Genomic DNA, 18,031 nt, shown 5'->3' with positions numbered 1-18,031 from the left:
AGATAAAACAAGTGTCAGTAGATTTGGGTCCCTCATAGTACCCCTCCAAAACAGCTCTGTTGCCTTCATGACTCGTCATGACCCTATACACATTATTGCAGCGCAGCGCGCACTAGCCTATGTGATGCGTGCAAGCTCTCCTTCAGTTCTCGTCGCCAACACGCTCTTCCATGGTGAAGGCATAGCAGCTTGCAGTGAGGACAATTTTGTAGCAGAATTCTGATCAGGGATCTGATAGGTTTACTTTTCTGGTACACTTGCTATCTTGTGCTTGGGAAATAGATGTGAAGCTAGTACAGAAGTTTATTAGTAACTTTCACATTATGAGCAAATACAGAACCAGAAGCACCTTAGGGGAGGAAGGCTTTAGTTTGGCAGGAGTGCAAAGCAAAGCTGATCATATCCTCAGGCAGGAAGCAGAGACTGAATTGGAAGTTGGGCTGGGCTATAAAACCTCAAGGCTTGTCCCCAGTGACCCACTTCCTCCAGCCAGATTCCACCTCCTAAGATTCTATAACCTTCTTATTCTGTGCCACCAGTTGGGGATCAAGAGTTCACACACATGAACCTATGAGGGACATTTTACACTCAGACCACAAAACTCAGTCTTCACTTGAGGCTGAGCTAGGAAACAAATGGACCTTGTCAAAGATGGTGTTGCACAATGGTGTTCGCATTGCTGGCAGAAAACATCCGACCAATGGCAGCTTGTGGAATAAAAGGTTTATTTTGGCTTACAGACTTGAGAGGAAGCTCCATGCTGGCAAGGGAAAAACGAAGGCATGAGCAAATGGTAGACATCATTTCCTGGCCAACACCAGATGGACAACAGCAATAGGAGGGTGTGTCAAACACTGGCAAGGGGAAATTGGCTATAATACCTGTAACCCATCTCCAACAATACACTCCCTCCAGGAGGCTTTAATACCAAATTACCATCAGTGGGGGAACTAGCATTCAGAGCACCTATGTTTATGGGGGTGTCTGACCACACAGATGGTCTCATTTCATCCACAGCAAGAGTTGGCAGGAGCACTGGAGACTTAAATTACATAGGTGGCAGATGCAGATTCCTAGATGTAGAAATAACTAATACATGTAGAGTCTACCAAAAATAGTAATATGTAAGCTGGGTGTGGTGGTGCATGCCTTTAATCTTAGCACTCAGGAGGTAGGTAAGATTGCCTGGGACTATAGAGCGAGTTCCATGTCATCCTGGGTTAAGAGTGAGACCTTACCTTGAAAACAAAAAAGTAGTATGTAAAAATTGGGGAGTTGGCTTTCTTGTAGAGCCTGCTGGCCTGCATTCAGTTCCCCAGAACCCACATAAAGTTACATGCACAAAGTGGAGCATGAGTCTGGGAGTATGTTTGCATTGGCCAAGAGGCCCTGGTGCGCCTACAGTGTTTGCCTCTTGCAAATAATCTTCATATATATGTGAAATCCCAGGTACAGTAGCATGCACCTTTAGTCCCATCACTGGGGAAGTTAAGAAGATCCCTTTAAACCAGGAATTTGAGGAGACCAACACAGTGTTAGGTGTGTTGTTCTTTTCATGGGGTCAAAGAGTGTAACCTGTGTTACATAAAAATTGGGTAGGACTGGGTGTGTAGCTCCATGGCAGAGGGTGTGTTTAGCATGTTTGAGGCCCTGGGTTGGGTTCAATACCCAGCACCAACAAAAACTGTGTGGATGGTGTTGAAAACTTTGGGAAATACAGGGTGAACTTGGGTGTGTGTGCACAGGCATGCATGCACATGTATGTTTGAGACAGGGTCTTGCTATGTGTCTAGTCCAGGCTGGCCTGGAATTTACTACAATCCTGTATCAGATTCCCAGGGCCTGACGTGGGTACCACCATGCCTGGCTCCAATGGTGTATTTTTTGTTAGTGCTGGCGATCAAACCCCAGACCTCATGCATTTGTATATGTGCATTACCAACTGAACTTTATCCCTAGCCCCCTGAAAACTTGAAGTAATTGTGTTGGCATTGATTTTCTTAGCCATTAGTTTGAACTCTAGTTTGTTTTTTGTTTGTTTGCTTTTTTCAAGGAAGGGTCTTGCTTTAGCCCAGGGTGATCTGGAATTTACTTTGTTGTCTCATGCTGGCCTCGAACCCATGGCAATCCTTCTGCTTCAGCTTCCTGAGTGCTAGGATTAAAGGCATGCACACCATGCCTTCTTCCCAGTCAGAGACTAGCTGAATGTCACCATTAACCATACTTCAGAAGAAGAAACCGTTTGGGCTGTCAGTGGTAGTGAAGAGTCTTGGCAGAATAAGGCTTAGCTTCCTAAGTAAACTAGGTAAATTCAGATGGTATCTTGGTCTAATGCTTGTTTTCTTCATATGTATTTCCCTTCAACAGCTTACCCACAGGCAATGCATGAACTTTTGCCTGAATAATACACAGGAGTTCTGATGTGCAGCAACAAGCCTCAAAGTTGGAGTTGGCACACTGCCTTCCAGTGATACAGATTGTGCAAGGTGACATAGCATACAGACCAAAGATACTGAGAACAGACTCCATGCTAGTAAAGATGATGTCTTGTAAGAATTAGCCAGGATACTGACATGATGTCAGTAAGATTTAACAGTCCCTATATCACTTCATGGCTATAAGAGAAAATGAAATTTAATGGAGTTAGGGAACCAAAGATTTTAGAAATTCTATAGTATTAAGGGATGTCTGAAAGTGACAGAGCCTTTCTTGTTTCTTGGGTGGACTTTTGACTCAGGAGTTAGGATGCCAGATCTCAGTGACACAAAACTTCCACTGAATCAATACCCTCCAGGTCCTTGTTTTGTATTCAGTGAATAAAATCCACAGACCATAAAAGGTAAAGTTTAGAAAGATTTTATTATAGAACTTTTTTCACCACCAGTGGGTCCATTCTCAGTGTGGGCTTTTCTTCTTGGCCCACCAACCAATCAAGGGCCTCTACATACATTTAAACTTAACCAGTAGAGCTAATCTCAACTCAATGCGTAATTTATATCCTCAAGGTTATAAGACACCTGGATCCAACTCGCCGAATGGTTGCCCAGTTGGGACCCCTCCCAACTTGAGAGCTTTCTACTATCTTTCCTAAAGTGAATCTTAACTTGCCCATCCACCATATCTGCACTTGCTAATTGTTAGTCATACGACAATTGACTCAAGAGCCCTGGCTTGAGAGGCTCAGTTGTTCACAAAACTGGAACATTAGGACAGTAAAAGGATTAAATGAGTTGACCTGAGTCAGTGTGTCTAATGGCACCTGGAAAACAGTATGTTTTCATCAAGTGTTACAGTTTTGTGGGGATTTTTCCATGGCTAAAGATAGCATTGACATCTTAAAGGTACAACAAAATTGTTCCTAGGTTATTTTGCTCAGCCAATTTTGTTTAGCTCAAGGCAGCGATTTATGTGAGCAAATGCTACTTACTTAGGCATTAGCAGGCTTAGAGGCCATTAAAAATGGTCCCTCCTTCATGACCAGCTTTGCCCCTCTTTTAGATTTAAAATGTCAAAATGAAAGGGAAGAGGGTTTATTTAGGGCACTGCAAAGAAAGTTCTTCCTGGTCAAAGAAACAAAGTCTGGACCTTTATGGAGTCCTGACAATATAAGCAACTGAAAATTCAGGATTACAAAGACATACTATTGTCTCCTCCATTAATCCAACTGAGCCTGTCAATCAAATGTCCAAGAGATCACCTCTAAAGAAAGCTGATTCATCTGAAGACATGCTGAGGGGATAAGAGGAATAATTATCCCTTAATGAAGTTCTTCATTTGAAGCAGTTGAGCCTGCCTACTGTTCTGAGTTCTAACTGAAAAAGTCCTTTTCCTTTTCTTCCCCTACTTCTCTCTCCTTGACATAACAACCCAAACCCTAAGCATATTTGCCCTGACACTCTGGGCTTTCTTTAAATATATTTTTATTTCATTTTATTTAATATTTTTAAATTTTTATTTATTCACAAGCAGATAGAAATAGAAGAGAGAGCCGGGCGTGGTGGCGCACGCCTTTAATCCCAGCACTTGGGAGGCAGAGGTAGGAGGATTGCCATGAGTTCAGGGCCACCCTGAGACTACATGGTGAGTTCCAGGTCAGCCTGGGCTAGAGTGAGACCCTACCTCAAAAAAAAAAAAAAAAAAAAAAAAAGAAATAGAAGAGAGAGAAAGAGAGAGAGACACAGACATAATGGGCATGCCAGGGCCTCCAGAAACTGCAAACAAACTTGACACATGCCCATTTTGTACATCTGGCTGTATGTGGGTACTGGGGAATTGAACCTGGGTCATTTGACTTTGCCAGCAAATGCCTTAACCAATAAGCCATCTCTCTAGCTGTCATCTCACTGTGTTCTTAATAAGTCTCCTTTGCTTCCTTCACTCCTAATTGCCTAATTCTTCCTGGTCTTGATTGACAAGGACTTGAAGGTAAAATCTGCAACTGTACTCCACAGATATTCATGGGGAAGCTATTGCATACAGCTCTCTACTGTCTGGCGTGGAAGTTGTTACAGAGTGGAACACACAATCTCCCAGAGCAATTCCAATATTCCAATATTAAAAATTCAGTATTTTAATGTATTTCTGTTGTTCTCTGTGGTCTGTTCAGTGTGTTTCCATAGAAGTATCGGCAGCAAGTGGGACATGGAGATGGCATTCCTGGTTACTCTCAGCCCTAATCCATTAGTCCTTCCAGTAGCCTGAGGAGTCCTTTTCAGAGACCTCCACTCAAGTGAAATGCCAGGTTTCATGTCTCTGTTGCTAGAATGAAATTTTCTAGGAAGAGCTAATTGGTGAAGCAAAGTTGGAGACTTTATTCAAAGTAGAAAGAAGGGCTGGAGAGATGGCTTAACAGCTGAGGCACTTGCCTGCAAAGCCAAAGAACCCAGGTTTTTTTCCTCAGGTCCCACATAAGGCAGATGCACATGGTGGCACATGTGCCTGGAGTTTGCAGTGCCTGAATGCCCATTCTCTCTCTCTCTCTCCCTCCCTCCTTCCCTTTCTCTGTCTCTGCCTCTTTCTCTCTCTCAAACAAATACAAATATAAAAAATAAAATTTTTAAGAAGTAGAAAAGTGTTCCAGGAAAGAGAAAATGAGAGAAAAGCCCACCTGATAAAACAGGTGTGGGCTTCTCCAGAGTTAAAGTCACCAAGGAAAGAATAAGACATTCAGGAGTGTGGGTACAGCTCCTCAAAGAGTCACACTTACATGTCTGTGTATTAGATATGAGAGGTTTGGAGGCTCCCTAAAGGTTGCTAGGAATACCACTACGCCCTTCTCAAAATTGATCTAAGAGTGTAATATGGAACAAGACTTTAAAAAATTTCCCTAGTAAACAAAGTTGGAAGATGGATTTCTTTCTTTCTTTATTTTTTTAATGAAGTAGGGTCTTGCTCTAGTCCGGGCTGACCTGGATTTTACTATGTAGTTCAGGCTGGCCTTGAACTCATGGCAATCTTCCTACCTCTGCCGCTGGAGTACATGCTACCACACCCAGCTATAAAGTGGATTTTTAAAAAACTTATTTATTTATTCATTTATTTATTTTTTTTTAAATTTTTTTTATTTATTTATTTGAGAGCAACAGACACAGAGAGAAAGACAGATAGAGGGAGAGAGAGAGAATGGGTGCACCAGGGCTTCCAGCCTCTGCAAACGAACTCCAGATGCGTGCGCCCCCTTGTGCATCTGGCTAACGTGGGACCTGGGGAACCGAGCCTCGAACCGGGGTCCTTAGGCTTCACAGGCAAGCGCTTAACCGCTAAGCCATCTCTCCAGCCGAGAGAGACAGAGGAAGAGGCATATAGAGAGAGTGATTGCACCAGGGTCTCCAGTCACTGCAAATGAACTCCAGACATACGCACCGCTTTGTGCATCTGTCTTACATGGGTCCTGGGAATCGAACATGGGTCCTTAGGCTTCGCGGGCAAGCACCCTAACCACTAAGCAATCTCTCCAGTCCTGTAAAGTGGATTTTTGAGGGGTATTTAGATATAGAAGTGGGAAGTGCTAGGGACTTAAAGTTATAGATCATTATGTCCCTAAGTAAACACAATAGATTTATTGTCTTTGACAAGGTGTCTTTAGGAAAACATATATTGTCTCATGGGCCATCTGCTTTTATCAGTGGCACCTGAAGTTTCCTGGCTTTATCAGCAGAAAGGGCAAGGCTTTCTCTTACTTTTCTTCCCAAGTTAATTTTCCCCATCTTTCTATCAGGCCTCAGAAGGAATCAGGAACTCTCCTTACCATAGCTAGCTGGAGCAAGTAAGGGAATAACATGCCTACTTCCTTTCCAGTACCTTGGAGATGTAAAGGGCAGAATCATAGGAGATTTCTGTAAATGCCAAAGTTTTCAAACTTATTTGAGGAAAGATGAGTTTGCTATCTTGTGCTATTACATACAATTTATTTTAAAACTTTTCCTTTGGTTGGCGGGGGCGGGTTTTCCTCATTTCCTGCTCCTGGTATGTTCATCTTTTAGCATCTGAGGTTTTCACCAATGGCCAAGGTTTTAGCCTTCCCACCCTGGCAGCTTAGTTTAGAGAAGGATATAAATGGGCCCTTAGACCATGTGGATGTATCCTCTCCTCACCCTTTGGTTCTCGGACTAACCTCCCTTACCATTCCCCCTTCTTTGGTCCACAGACTCTCCTTCACCCCGCCTGAGTTCTGAATAACTATAATAATTCACAAAAATTTTTTAAAAGTTTCCTGGGGGCTGAAGCAAGGGCTTAACAGTTAAGTCAGTCGCCTGCTGGTAAAGCGAAAGGACCCAGGTTCAGTTCCCCAGTACCCACGTACAGAAGGTGGCGCCTGCATCTGGAGTTTGTTTGCAGTGGCTAGAGGCCCTGGTGTGCTCATTTTTGATCTGCCTCTCTCACACATAAATAAATAAATAAATAAATAAATAAATAAATAAATTATTGTAAAAGTTTCCTGGGCAGGAGAGGTGGCTCAGCAATTAAAGGTGCTTGCTGGCAAAGCTTGATGACCAGGGTTTGATTTCCCAGTACCCATATAAAGCCAGATGCACAAAGTGGCAATGCATGTGGCATGTCCTTCCCCTCTTCTCTCTCTCTCTCTCTGTCTCTTTCTTTCTCAAATAAGTAAATAAATAAAAATTGTAAAGAGCTTTATAGAAAGTTTGCAAGCAATGAGAAATGGTTCCACATACAGAGAAAAACAGTAAGAAGTAAGCTAACCAGCCCAGTGGGAAAGAAAGAAAAGCAGAGGATGTATGTGTTCTCTTGACTCTTTTACATAGTCTCCTCTTTCCATCCCGACATTCTGGGCACTCACCTTTGTACACAGAGCTCGGATGTCACAATCCCAGGAAGGTCAGGCCAGGTGACTATGCCCAGCCTTTCCTCCCATTCCCTGCCCTTCAAAACATGAAACGACATCCAAGTGGGTTACATGAGGAATTAACCACTTGAGAGTGTGTGGGGGGGGTGGGTGTGCAGAGACTGATTTGAAATGATTTAAAGCTCTCCTCAGTGACTTCCTGGAAGGAAAATAGAGCTGCACTTAGTGAGGCTCAGGGACAGAGAGACCGTATGTTTCCTACCTAACCACTTCCTTTACAAATGGCAGCAGGTGGCATGTCTGTTATGGGGGAAACTAACTGCTCTTTGATTAGATTGGAGGCCCACTTCTGGGATGGGAATGTCTACCCGATACTGAAAACTTAATCAAAACCATATGGCTGGGGAGGTCATATATTCTAGGGTGGGATTTACTACTATTAGATATATTATGCCTACCAAACTACCCTCTAACTACTTATATTTATGCCCATATATTATGCTGCTCCTACTTTTGGCTTTCATGGGTCTTGGGGAATTGAACCTGGGTCCTTTGGCTTTGTAGGCAAATGCCCTTAACCAATAAGCCATCTCTCCAAGCTTGCATTTGTCAATTCTTGGTATTATTTCCAGTGCTATTGGAGTCCTGTTCAGAAAATCCATGCCTGAGCCTACAGCTTGAAGTTTTTCCCTATATTTTCCTCCAGCAGTTTCAAAGTTTCAGGTGTTATGTTAAGTTTTTAAATCCATTTTTAACTGATTTTTTGTGATAAGAGGGATATGTATGTAGTTACATTCTTCTGAATGTGGAGATACAGTTTCCTTAGCACCATGTGTTTGGATGTCTTCTCCAATGTGTGTTTTTGATACCTTTGTCAAAAATTATGTGGTTTACCCTTTGGTTACAGGTCACCAAGCAATCAAGCTGCAAAGGAGCTGACAGCCTTCTCTCTACTGGTCAGCTGTCATAGTGTAGAACGTGCTATGCAGACTGCTTGGGGAGAAATGTCATCAACAATCTTAACCAGTGGCAGACCCTGTGAGCTACACAACTGACTAGCTAGGAAAGATAAGTCGTCTTGTGCAATAGTAGAATGACTGTTCTGTTGTGTCTGCATGTAGTGGGGAGGTGGTAAACACTTTCTGTTTAGATTTGTGGCCTGCTTCTCAGGAGAGAATTCATGCTTAGTACTATAATCCTGGTCAAAAGTTCAGGGCTAGGGAAGTCATAAGCCCTAGGTGGGAACCTACTAGTGCTATTATATTAAATAGACAGGTGATCAAACTGCCTTCTACATATTTATGCTTATACCCATCTAGTGCTGATCTCAGCCTCACTGAAGTTTCTTTCTGAATTGGACAAAGGTTAATGCAGACATATAGCTGGCAAAATTGCTAAAAATAAGTGACTATTGTATGCTCAGCCCCAAATAGGACGTCTACACTACTTCTTCCAATGCTCAGGCAACGTCATGGAAGAGTGAGTAGGAAGAATGTAAATGAGACGATGGGGAACAGTGCAGTGGAGTGCAGTCTTCTGGAGATAACATGACCATTAATTATACTCATGAACTCACAGCAGCTGTGGTTTCCTGCATAACACTGAAAAAAAGCAACATTTCATCATGGATGGGAAGTTGTTCACAATAGCCCCTTCCTTCCAGAGTAACCATTGGCAGTTAATGTTTATGGGGCAGGCGTGGGGGTGAGAAATAGTCATGTTCTTCAGTGGTGTATCTCCTGATAAGTGGCCCCATCTGTGGTGGTTTGAATGTATGGCTTCATATACCCAGGTATCTTTATTTTTAAAAAGAAACAAACAATTTATTTATTTGAGAGACAGAAGAGAGAGAGAGAGAGAGGGTGGGGGAGGGAGAGAATATGTACACCAGGGCCTCTAGCCATTGCAAACAAGCTCCAGACACATGTGCCACCTTGTGCATCTGGCTTATGTGGGTTCTGGGGAGTCGAACCTGAGTCATTTGGCTTTGCAGGCAAGTGCTTTAACCACTAAGCCATCTCTAATCCATCAATCTTTTTTTTTTTTTTTAATTAAGATTGTGCTTGCAACTTGAGTCTCCTGAGAACAGAGCCCTGCTGGAGAAATATGTCACTGGGTGTGGATCTTGCAATCTAGCCCTGCTAGGTGTATACAAAGCAGTTTGAGCTCTGGCTGTTTATGTTTGCTGGCCTCTTTCTGCTTGGATCTATGGGAGCGAACCAGCTTCTTTTGCCATTGATGGTGTTTCCCTGGAATCAATAAGCCTAAAGTACGCCCTGTCTTTCCATAAGCTGCTTCTGATCTGCTGTTTGTTCAGCAGTGTGAAGGTACCTACACCACCACCTATGCTCACATAAACAACCTTAATTTAACTCGGTGGCTACACACACACCCAAGACAAAAAAAAAAAAACGTAGGAAGGGAATTAGTTGGGAAGGAGAAAGGGTTTAGTGGGAACTGGAAGGGGATAAAAGGGGTTAATAAATGGGTGAATATAATCAAAATACATTATTTACACCATGAAATTGCCCAAAATACAAGTTTTTTTTTAAAATCAATTTCAGAATGAATCAAAGACCTTAATCTGCTAGAGGAGAAGATAGGAAAAACACTTCAAGATACAGGCATAGGCAAGAACTTTCTGAAAAGGGCTGTCATAGCATAGGATAGAATCTTGAGAGTTAAAAATGGGATTATATGAAATTGCAAAGCTTCTGCAAAGCAAGGAAAACAGCTGAATGCAGAGATAGTCCATCAATTGGGAGAAATCTTTGCCACACCACAGGGGGTTAATACCTAAAATTGATAAAGAACTCCACAAATTAAACACCCCATTCCTAAATTCTCTAATCAATAAATGGGCAAAAGAAGAGATACTTCTCAAAGGAAGAAATATACTGGACATGGTGGCACTTTTAATCCCAGCATTTGGAAGACAGAGGTAGAAGAACTGCTATGAGTTCAAGGGCACCCTGAGATACATAGTGAATGTGAATTCCAGGTCAGTCTGGGCTACAGCAAGACCCTACCTCAAAAAAAAAAAAAAAAAAAAAAGAACAGGAAGAAATACAAATGCTAACGAATATTAAGTGTGCAAACTCTTCAATCATCTGGGAAGTACAACATTAAATCCTTAAAATGCCATCTTACCAGTTAAAAGGCTATCAACAAGAAAACAAAGCTGTGGAGAGATGGCTCAGCGGTTAAGGCACTTGTCTGAGGAGCCTAATAACTGGGTTCAATTCCCCAGCACTCATATAAAACCAGGTGCAGAAAGTGGCACACACATCTGGAGTTCATTTGCAGTGGCTGCAGGCCCCGGCATGCCCATTTTCTCTTCTCTGTCTCTGTGAGTGCAAATAAATGTTAAAAAAAGAAAAAAGGAAAGAAAACAGGGCGAGATGCCTAAGTGGTTGGAATGCTTTCCTGTGAAGCCCAAGGACCCATTTTTCACTCTCCAGTTCCCATGTAAGCCAAATGCACAAGGATGAAGCAAGTGCAAGGTCACACATGCCTACTACAAGGTGAAAGCATCTGGAGTTCAGTTGCAGTGGCTGAGGTCCTGGTTCACCAATTCTCTCTCTCTCTCTCTCTCTCAAAAAAAAATAAAACAAATGGTAGTGAGGTTATTACAAGGAACAAGGAGCCCTTCTACACTGCTGGTATGCATGTTAATTAGTGAAGCCACAGCGAGAATTTGCTTGAGAGTTCCTCACTAACAAGAGTGTGGATGGGAGAATGCTCAGAGCTTAAAGATGCTTGCTTGGAAAGCCTGCCAGTGTGAGCTCAATTGCCCAGCTGCGTACATAAAGCCAGATGGGCATTTGTTTATAGAGCATGAGATGTCAGCACACACACATGCTCATACTTCACCGCCCTCCCCACAGTGGTAGATTCCTTGGGTGAAATGCTTGATGTCTTAGGTTTAATTCCTAACACCACCATCTATGTGTATAATACATACCTGTATACACATATGTGTAGGACATGAATGTACAAAATGGACTATGAGAGGGGGAAGAGCTTGGGGGAGGGGAACAAGACAAGATAATGGAATACATATGTCATGAAAGTATGAAGCCCTAGGTTGGATCCGGAAAATCCATGTTTAAAAAAGCCAGTCGTGGTGCTGCACACTTGCCATCTGTGGTGGTTTGATTCGGGTGTCCCCCATAAACTTAGGTGTTCTGAATGCTAGGTTCCCTGCTGATGGAGGTTTGGAAGTTAATGCCTTCTGGACGCAGTGTATTGTTAGGGGCGGGCTTGTGGGTATTATAGCCAGTTTCCCTGTGCCAGTGTTTGGCACACTCTCCTGTTGCTATTGTCCACCTTATGTTGGCCAGGGGGTGATGTCCACCCTCTGCTCATGTCATCATTTCCCCTGCCATCGTGGAGCTTCCCCCTTGAGCCTGTAAGCCATAATACACCTCTTTTTCCCACAAGCTGCTCTTAGTTGGGTGATTTCTACCAGCAATGCGAACCTGACTGCAACACCATCCAGCACTGTGAAGGCCAGTAGATCCATTGAGCTTTCTGGTCATCCAGTCTAGTCTATTTGGCCTGAGAGAGACCCTATTTAAAAAAAAGATGCACCAAAGCAGAAATCACAAAGCTGCTGAGAGCTCAACACTTAAGTAATCTTAAAACACCCCTACCAAGACTCCTGGAATTTTGTGGAAGAGCAGGAAAGAATGGAAGAGCCACAGGGTGGGAGAGAATATCCAGAGGCATTGTTCACCTTGGCCCCCATTACTGTCTGCTGCTCTCATAACTCATGACCCACAAGTCCATGGTGAATACTAGGAAGCCAACTAAGGGGGACCCTCAGTGGAGTGGGGGCAGGGAGGAGAGAAATGATAGTACCAACACATGATGTGTCCATACAAAGTTTCTACTTAATAAAACAAAAAAACCCAACATGGATGGCACCTAAGGAACAGCTGAGGTTTTACATGCACAGGCCACATGAACATACACATGCACAAGAGTTTGAGTTCAACCTAAATGACATAATAAGTTTAAAGCAAGCACGGGCTACAAGATGAGACCTTATTTCAACAACTCCCCCCACACACTCAAAAAAAAAAAAAAAGCAAAATAAAGTATTCTCCTAGTTTGGAGGCATAGAGCTATGATTACTTCTTTAAAAAGTTATTTATTTTATTTATTTGAAAGAGAGAGTCAGGTAGGGAGAGAGACAATGGGAGGCATAGAGCTATGATCACTTTAAAAATTATTTATTTAATTTATTTGAGAGAGAGAATGGAAGCAGGGCCTTCACCCACTGCAAATGAACTCCAGATCATGCACCACCTTGTATGTCTGGCTTATGTGAGTCCTAGGGAATTGAACCTGGGTCCTTTGACTTCGCAGGCAAGTGCCTTAACCACTAAGCAATCTCTACAGCCCTGTGATCACTTTTTAAAAAGCTTTTTTATTGACAACTTCCATAAGTGATTATGATTATAATACCTTACCACTCCTTTCTCCTTCTCCCAGATCACCCTTCCACTGAATCCCTTCTTTCCAACCACTGTCTCTTCTATTGGTTGTGACCACTTTACAGAAAGTGAGGTGTGAGACATTATTCTCCTGGGATGGAGGCATCAAGCTATGGCCACCTTACAAAGAGTGAGTTGTTGAAGATAATAGATTTTACTAGAGGTCAAAAAGCTCATCAGTGTATTCATTGAACTTGTGGTCCCTTCATTAAATTTTTTGAACACTTCAGTAAATGATGAATTTTGTTTTCTTCTGCTTTAGGAGTAAACACTGCTAGAGTTTCTGAAAGAGAGGTATCTTGTTTCGTAATCTGCTGAGAAATCAAGTAAAAATATCCAGTTAATTCTGGGCTAGAGTGAGACTATACCTCGAAAAATCAAAAAAAAAAAAAAATCCAGTTAAAAATCTGGTTACTTGAAACCCAGTCATTAGGAATGCATTTGCTTTTTAGAGGAGAAAAGCAAGTCATTGTTGGAAGATTGCTGGATGACTGTGTTTGGTTCCAGATTAGGTTTATAGAGAAGGGGTTAAGTTTCATTTTCTCTTCCTCATGGAATCTTGCTTCACAAATCCTATCGACAGAGCAGGTTCCCAGGAGGAAGGAGACTGAAGCAGCTAGTTCATCTGGAGGTGGAGGGGAAGTTAGCAGTTCCCGAACCGTCCACCAGGCATACTGCATTCATTCCCATGACAGCACCCAGCAAACTCCGGGGTCTGCAGGAAAGTTTCTCACATATAGCAGGGAATCAGAGCAGCTCTGGAACTTGCCCAAGACTGGCACTAGAAAGTGTCACACCCCCAAACAAAATGAGTAGGGGTTCTGACTTTGTAAAAGGAAGAGCTTCATTCTTAGGCATGGTTTATGAATGAACCTAATGAGATGGAGTTATTCAAGCAGCTCTTCAAGCTGGCACTGGCACAAGTACCAATGGGCTGGTGGAACTCTTCCACTTCAGATCTTCAGTGCCTTGGAGACAAAAGCATGAGGATGTGAGAAAACAAAGTATAGTCCATCAAAAGCACTCCTTAGCCTCACAAACTCTGAGGGGTATGGGTTTCCTTGTTTACTTGAAATTGACCTGTGATTTCAAGTTTCTGTGAAGCGTGTCCATCATTTCATATTATAGACCACAGGACAGTCAAGCTGGAGATCTGCTCCTTGCCATTGCTAAATTGCACAGATCAGCTCATGCTCCTCAAGTGCTTTCCTTACTTAGACCTCCAAAACCCTGAGCACCTGCATTCATTTGATTTTTTTTTAATTTCATTTATTTATTTTTTAATTTAACTTTTTTTTGACAACTTCCATAATTATAAACAATATCCCATGGTAATTCCCTCCCCCCCTCACTTTCTCCTTTGAAACTCCACTTCATCATATCCTCTCTTCCTCTCAGTCTTTGATGTCATGGTCTTTTCCTCCTATTATTATGGTCTTGTGTAGGTAGTGTCAGGCACTATAAAGTCATGGATATCCAGGCCATTTTGAGTCTGGAGGAGCACATTGTAAAGAGTCCTACCCTCACTTTGGCTCTTACATTCTTTCCTCCACCTCTTCTGCAATGGACCCTGAGCCTTGGAATTTGTGATAGATATAGTTCAGTGCTGAGCACTCCTCTGTCACTTCTTCTCAGCACCATGGTGCCTTGTGAGATATCCCAAGGTCACTGCCATCTGAAAAGAGAAGGTTTTCTAACCAAAAGTGAGAGTAGCATTAATATATGGGTATGAACATTAAGAGTAGTGCTTACTAGGCAGTTTGGTGAGCACAGTATATACATTTAGCCAGACAGCAGCATACGTTGCCCTCCTAGGGACTCATGACTACCCCTGTTATAGGTTTTCAGTATCAGGGATGTATTTCCGTCCATGGAGTGGGCCTTCAGTCGAATTAGAGGGTGGTTGGTTTCCCCATTAACAGACAAGCCACTATTTCACCTGTTGGCTCATTTGGCCTGGCTGGCCAAATATAAGGCTTGCAGTGTCCATGTTGAGTATCTTCACTGGTGATTTCTCTCTCTCTCCCATTGAATTGCATGCAACATGCCTTTTTCCAACTTGCTATTTACATGGAGAATGTTTTTTGCTCACCTCCAACAGTATTTCTCAATGACCTTGCAGCCCAAGTATGTGGAGTCTTCAGCAATAGAGGCTTACCATCTATTCCTGGTGGGAAACCAAGGGCCTCAGCAATGGCCTGTGATGTTTGGGGGGCATAGAGGACCTCCCTGACCAACAACACTGGAAGGTATCCCATCCTTGGCACTGAAAATTTTCTAGTAACAATCTATGGCTCCTGAGTATTCCATTGTCCAAAAAAAGTAGGTTTCCATATGACTTACTTATATCCTCTTGTATTTTGCTTAGCCCTATCTCCACCTTTCCTTTACTCAGTTTCTTCCCCTGACCTTGCTTTGGGCCTTTTCACCCCCATTAATATGTTCTTCTACTTACATATATATAATACAATCATATTAAGTCCCCCCTCCCTCCTTTTCTATTCCTTTTATATCTCCTTTCTAGCTTACTGGCCTCTGCTACAGAGTTTTCTTCCTACTCACATAGAAGTCCAATCATTTGTATCTAGGATCCACTATGAGAAAGAACATGTGACATTTGGCTTTCTGGGCCTGGGTTACCTCACTAACTATAATACTTTCCAGATCCATCCATTTTCCTACAAATTTCATAACTTTTTTTCTTTACCGCTGAGTAGAACTCCATTGTGTAAATGTGCCACTTCTTCATTATCCACTCATCACTTGAGGGACATCCAGGCTGGTTCCATTTCTTAGCTATTGTCAATAGAGTGGCAATAAACATTGTTGAACAAGTATCTCTAAGGTAGCAAGATGAGGATATATACCTAGGAGTGCTATAGCTGGGTCATATGGTCAATCTATTTTCAACTGTTTCAGGAACCTTCACACTGATTTCCACAATGGCTGGACCAGACTGCATTCTCACCAACAATGTAGAAAGGTTCCTCTTTTTTTGCATCCTCGCTAGCAGTTATGATCATTTGTTTTCATGTTGGTACCAATCTGACAGGAGTGAGATGGAATCTCAATGTAGTTTTAATTTGCATTTTCCTGATGACTGGGGATGTAGAACATTTTCTTTAGATGTTTACATGCCATCTGTATTTCTTTTTTCTTTCTTTCTTTCTTTTTTTTTTGAGAACCCTCTATTTGTTTCTTACAACAGCTTTGCCTCTTGTGTTCCAGAGGTTTCTTTCCCCTCTGAAGTGAAGCCTCACTCCACTGTGTACTGATTATCGGTACACATGTTTACCTTGAGGCCAAGCTCCTCAGAGAAAGCCTCTCTTCTTTACCTTTGTGTTCTACAGTTCAGCTTGCATAATCCATATCACTTTTTTTTTTTAAATTTCAGAAATATACTCAAAGTGGTAGCATACATAAATTTTTACTTCTTGTTTGTTATTACATGTAACTACTATACGGTATTTTTATTATCTTTGTAAACTTATTTTTAAATCATTGTAAAGAGCTTTTAAATTATGAAACACTGAACACTATTTTGTGAATGCTTTGATTTTGTTTGTGTTGTTTTCCACTGTGGATGAATTCAAGTAGAACAAACATTTAGAAGACAATATATTTTTCTAAACTGATTTAAAAATGAGCTTTATTGGCTATGGTAGGCAGAATCCTAAAGTAATCCCCGGAAGTAGGCAACCTCAATAAACTGAACACTGAGGACATGTCTTGTGTGTAGTCTTTTCATAATCAAAAAGAGATCATCCATGAGAACTTAACCTGATCCTCTGAAAATCAAGTGAGCTAGCAGGAGGCTTGAGAGTTTGAGGTGAGCCTAGGCCACATTGTGGGATTGAGGTCAGCTTAGACTACATAGCTGGACCCTATTACAAATGGGGTGGGGCTCCCCAGCACTGGAAGAAGGGAAAGTCTGAAGAGCTCAGAGTTAAAAAGGATTCAATGCACACTCACTGGCCATGACCAGGAGCCAGCCATGCACAAGCCTACAGAGCTGCTCCGAGGGGCTGAAGTGACCCCTGGTAAATAGCCAGAAAAGAAGCCCTGGTAAGATAGGCACAAGAAACAGACCCTACTCACACCTGAAGACTAGGAAAGCAATTCTCTCCCAGAGCCTCTGCTAAGAGCCCAGCCTTGCTAACATGTGACTTTGACTATTTATTTATTTTCAAGGAAGGGTTTCATTCTAGCCCAGGCTAACCTAGAATTTACTGTGTAGTCTCAGGGTGGCCTTGAATGTACAGTTATACTCCTACTTCTGCATCCTGAGTGCTGGGATTAAAGGCATGTGCCACCATGCCTGACTTTGTTTTTATTATTATTATTATTATTTTAAATTTTAATTTACTTGCAAGGAGAGAGAGAGAGAGAGAGAGAGGGCGGGGGCTGGGGGGGAAGCCAGGGCCTTACAAATGAACTCTGGATGCATGCACTACAGCTTTATTTGGGTAGTGGGGAATCAAACACCTTAACCACTGAGCAATCTCTCCAGCCCTGTGACCTTGACTTTAAAAGGCCCTGAGTAGAAAACACAGAGGAGCCCATCTGGGATTTTGACTCATGAAACTGTACAAATGTAAATGAATAAGTGTGTGCTATTCTTAAAATTTTTTTAAAATATTTATTTATTTAGAAACAGTCTTATGTACCTCAGGCTGGCTTGAACACCAAATATTCCTGCCTCTTCCCGAGGGCTGAGATTACAGATGCACACCACCACAGTGGGGTGATGCAGTGCTGTGGATTGCACCCAGGCCTTCATGCATGCTAGACAAACACTGTACCAACTGAGACACACTTCCAGCCACAAATGTTGTTTTTAGCAGTTTAATTTTTGGTAATTTGTTATACAGCCATGAAAAATGAATGCCTTAGCTTATTGTGCTGCCAAGCATAGTTGGTCCTTCATATCTTCAGGTTCTTGATATGTAGAAGCAATCAAGTGCTGATTGAAAAATATTCCTGAAAAAGTATATCTGTTCCTTAAATGTACCTACTTTTATTTTTTATTAGCACATATTAATTATGCACAATAATGCATTTCACCATGACATTTTCATGTATATATGTGATGTAATTTGATCATATTCTGTCTTCATTACCCTCTCTTGTCCCCATCTTACCCCCACTAATTCTTTCTCACCCAACTAGTCCCCAGAGATGATTAATCTTGATGGTCAACTTGATGGCAACAATTCTCGGAGCA

The sequence above is a fragment of the Jaculus jaculus genome, chromosome 1, assembly GCF_020740685.1.
Source record: "Jaculus jaculus isolate mJacJac1 chromosome 1, mJacJac1.mat.Y.cur, whole genome shotgun sequence".
NCBI lineage: Eukaryota > Metazoa > Chordata > Mammalia > Rodentia > Dipodidae > Jaculus > Jaculus jaculus.
The sequence above is the reverse complement of the archived record's forward strand: the minus strand, read 5'-3'. Positions refer to the sequence as shown.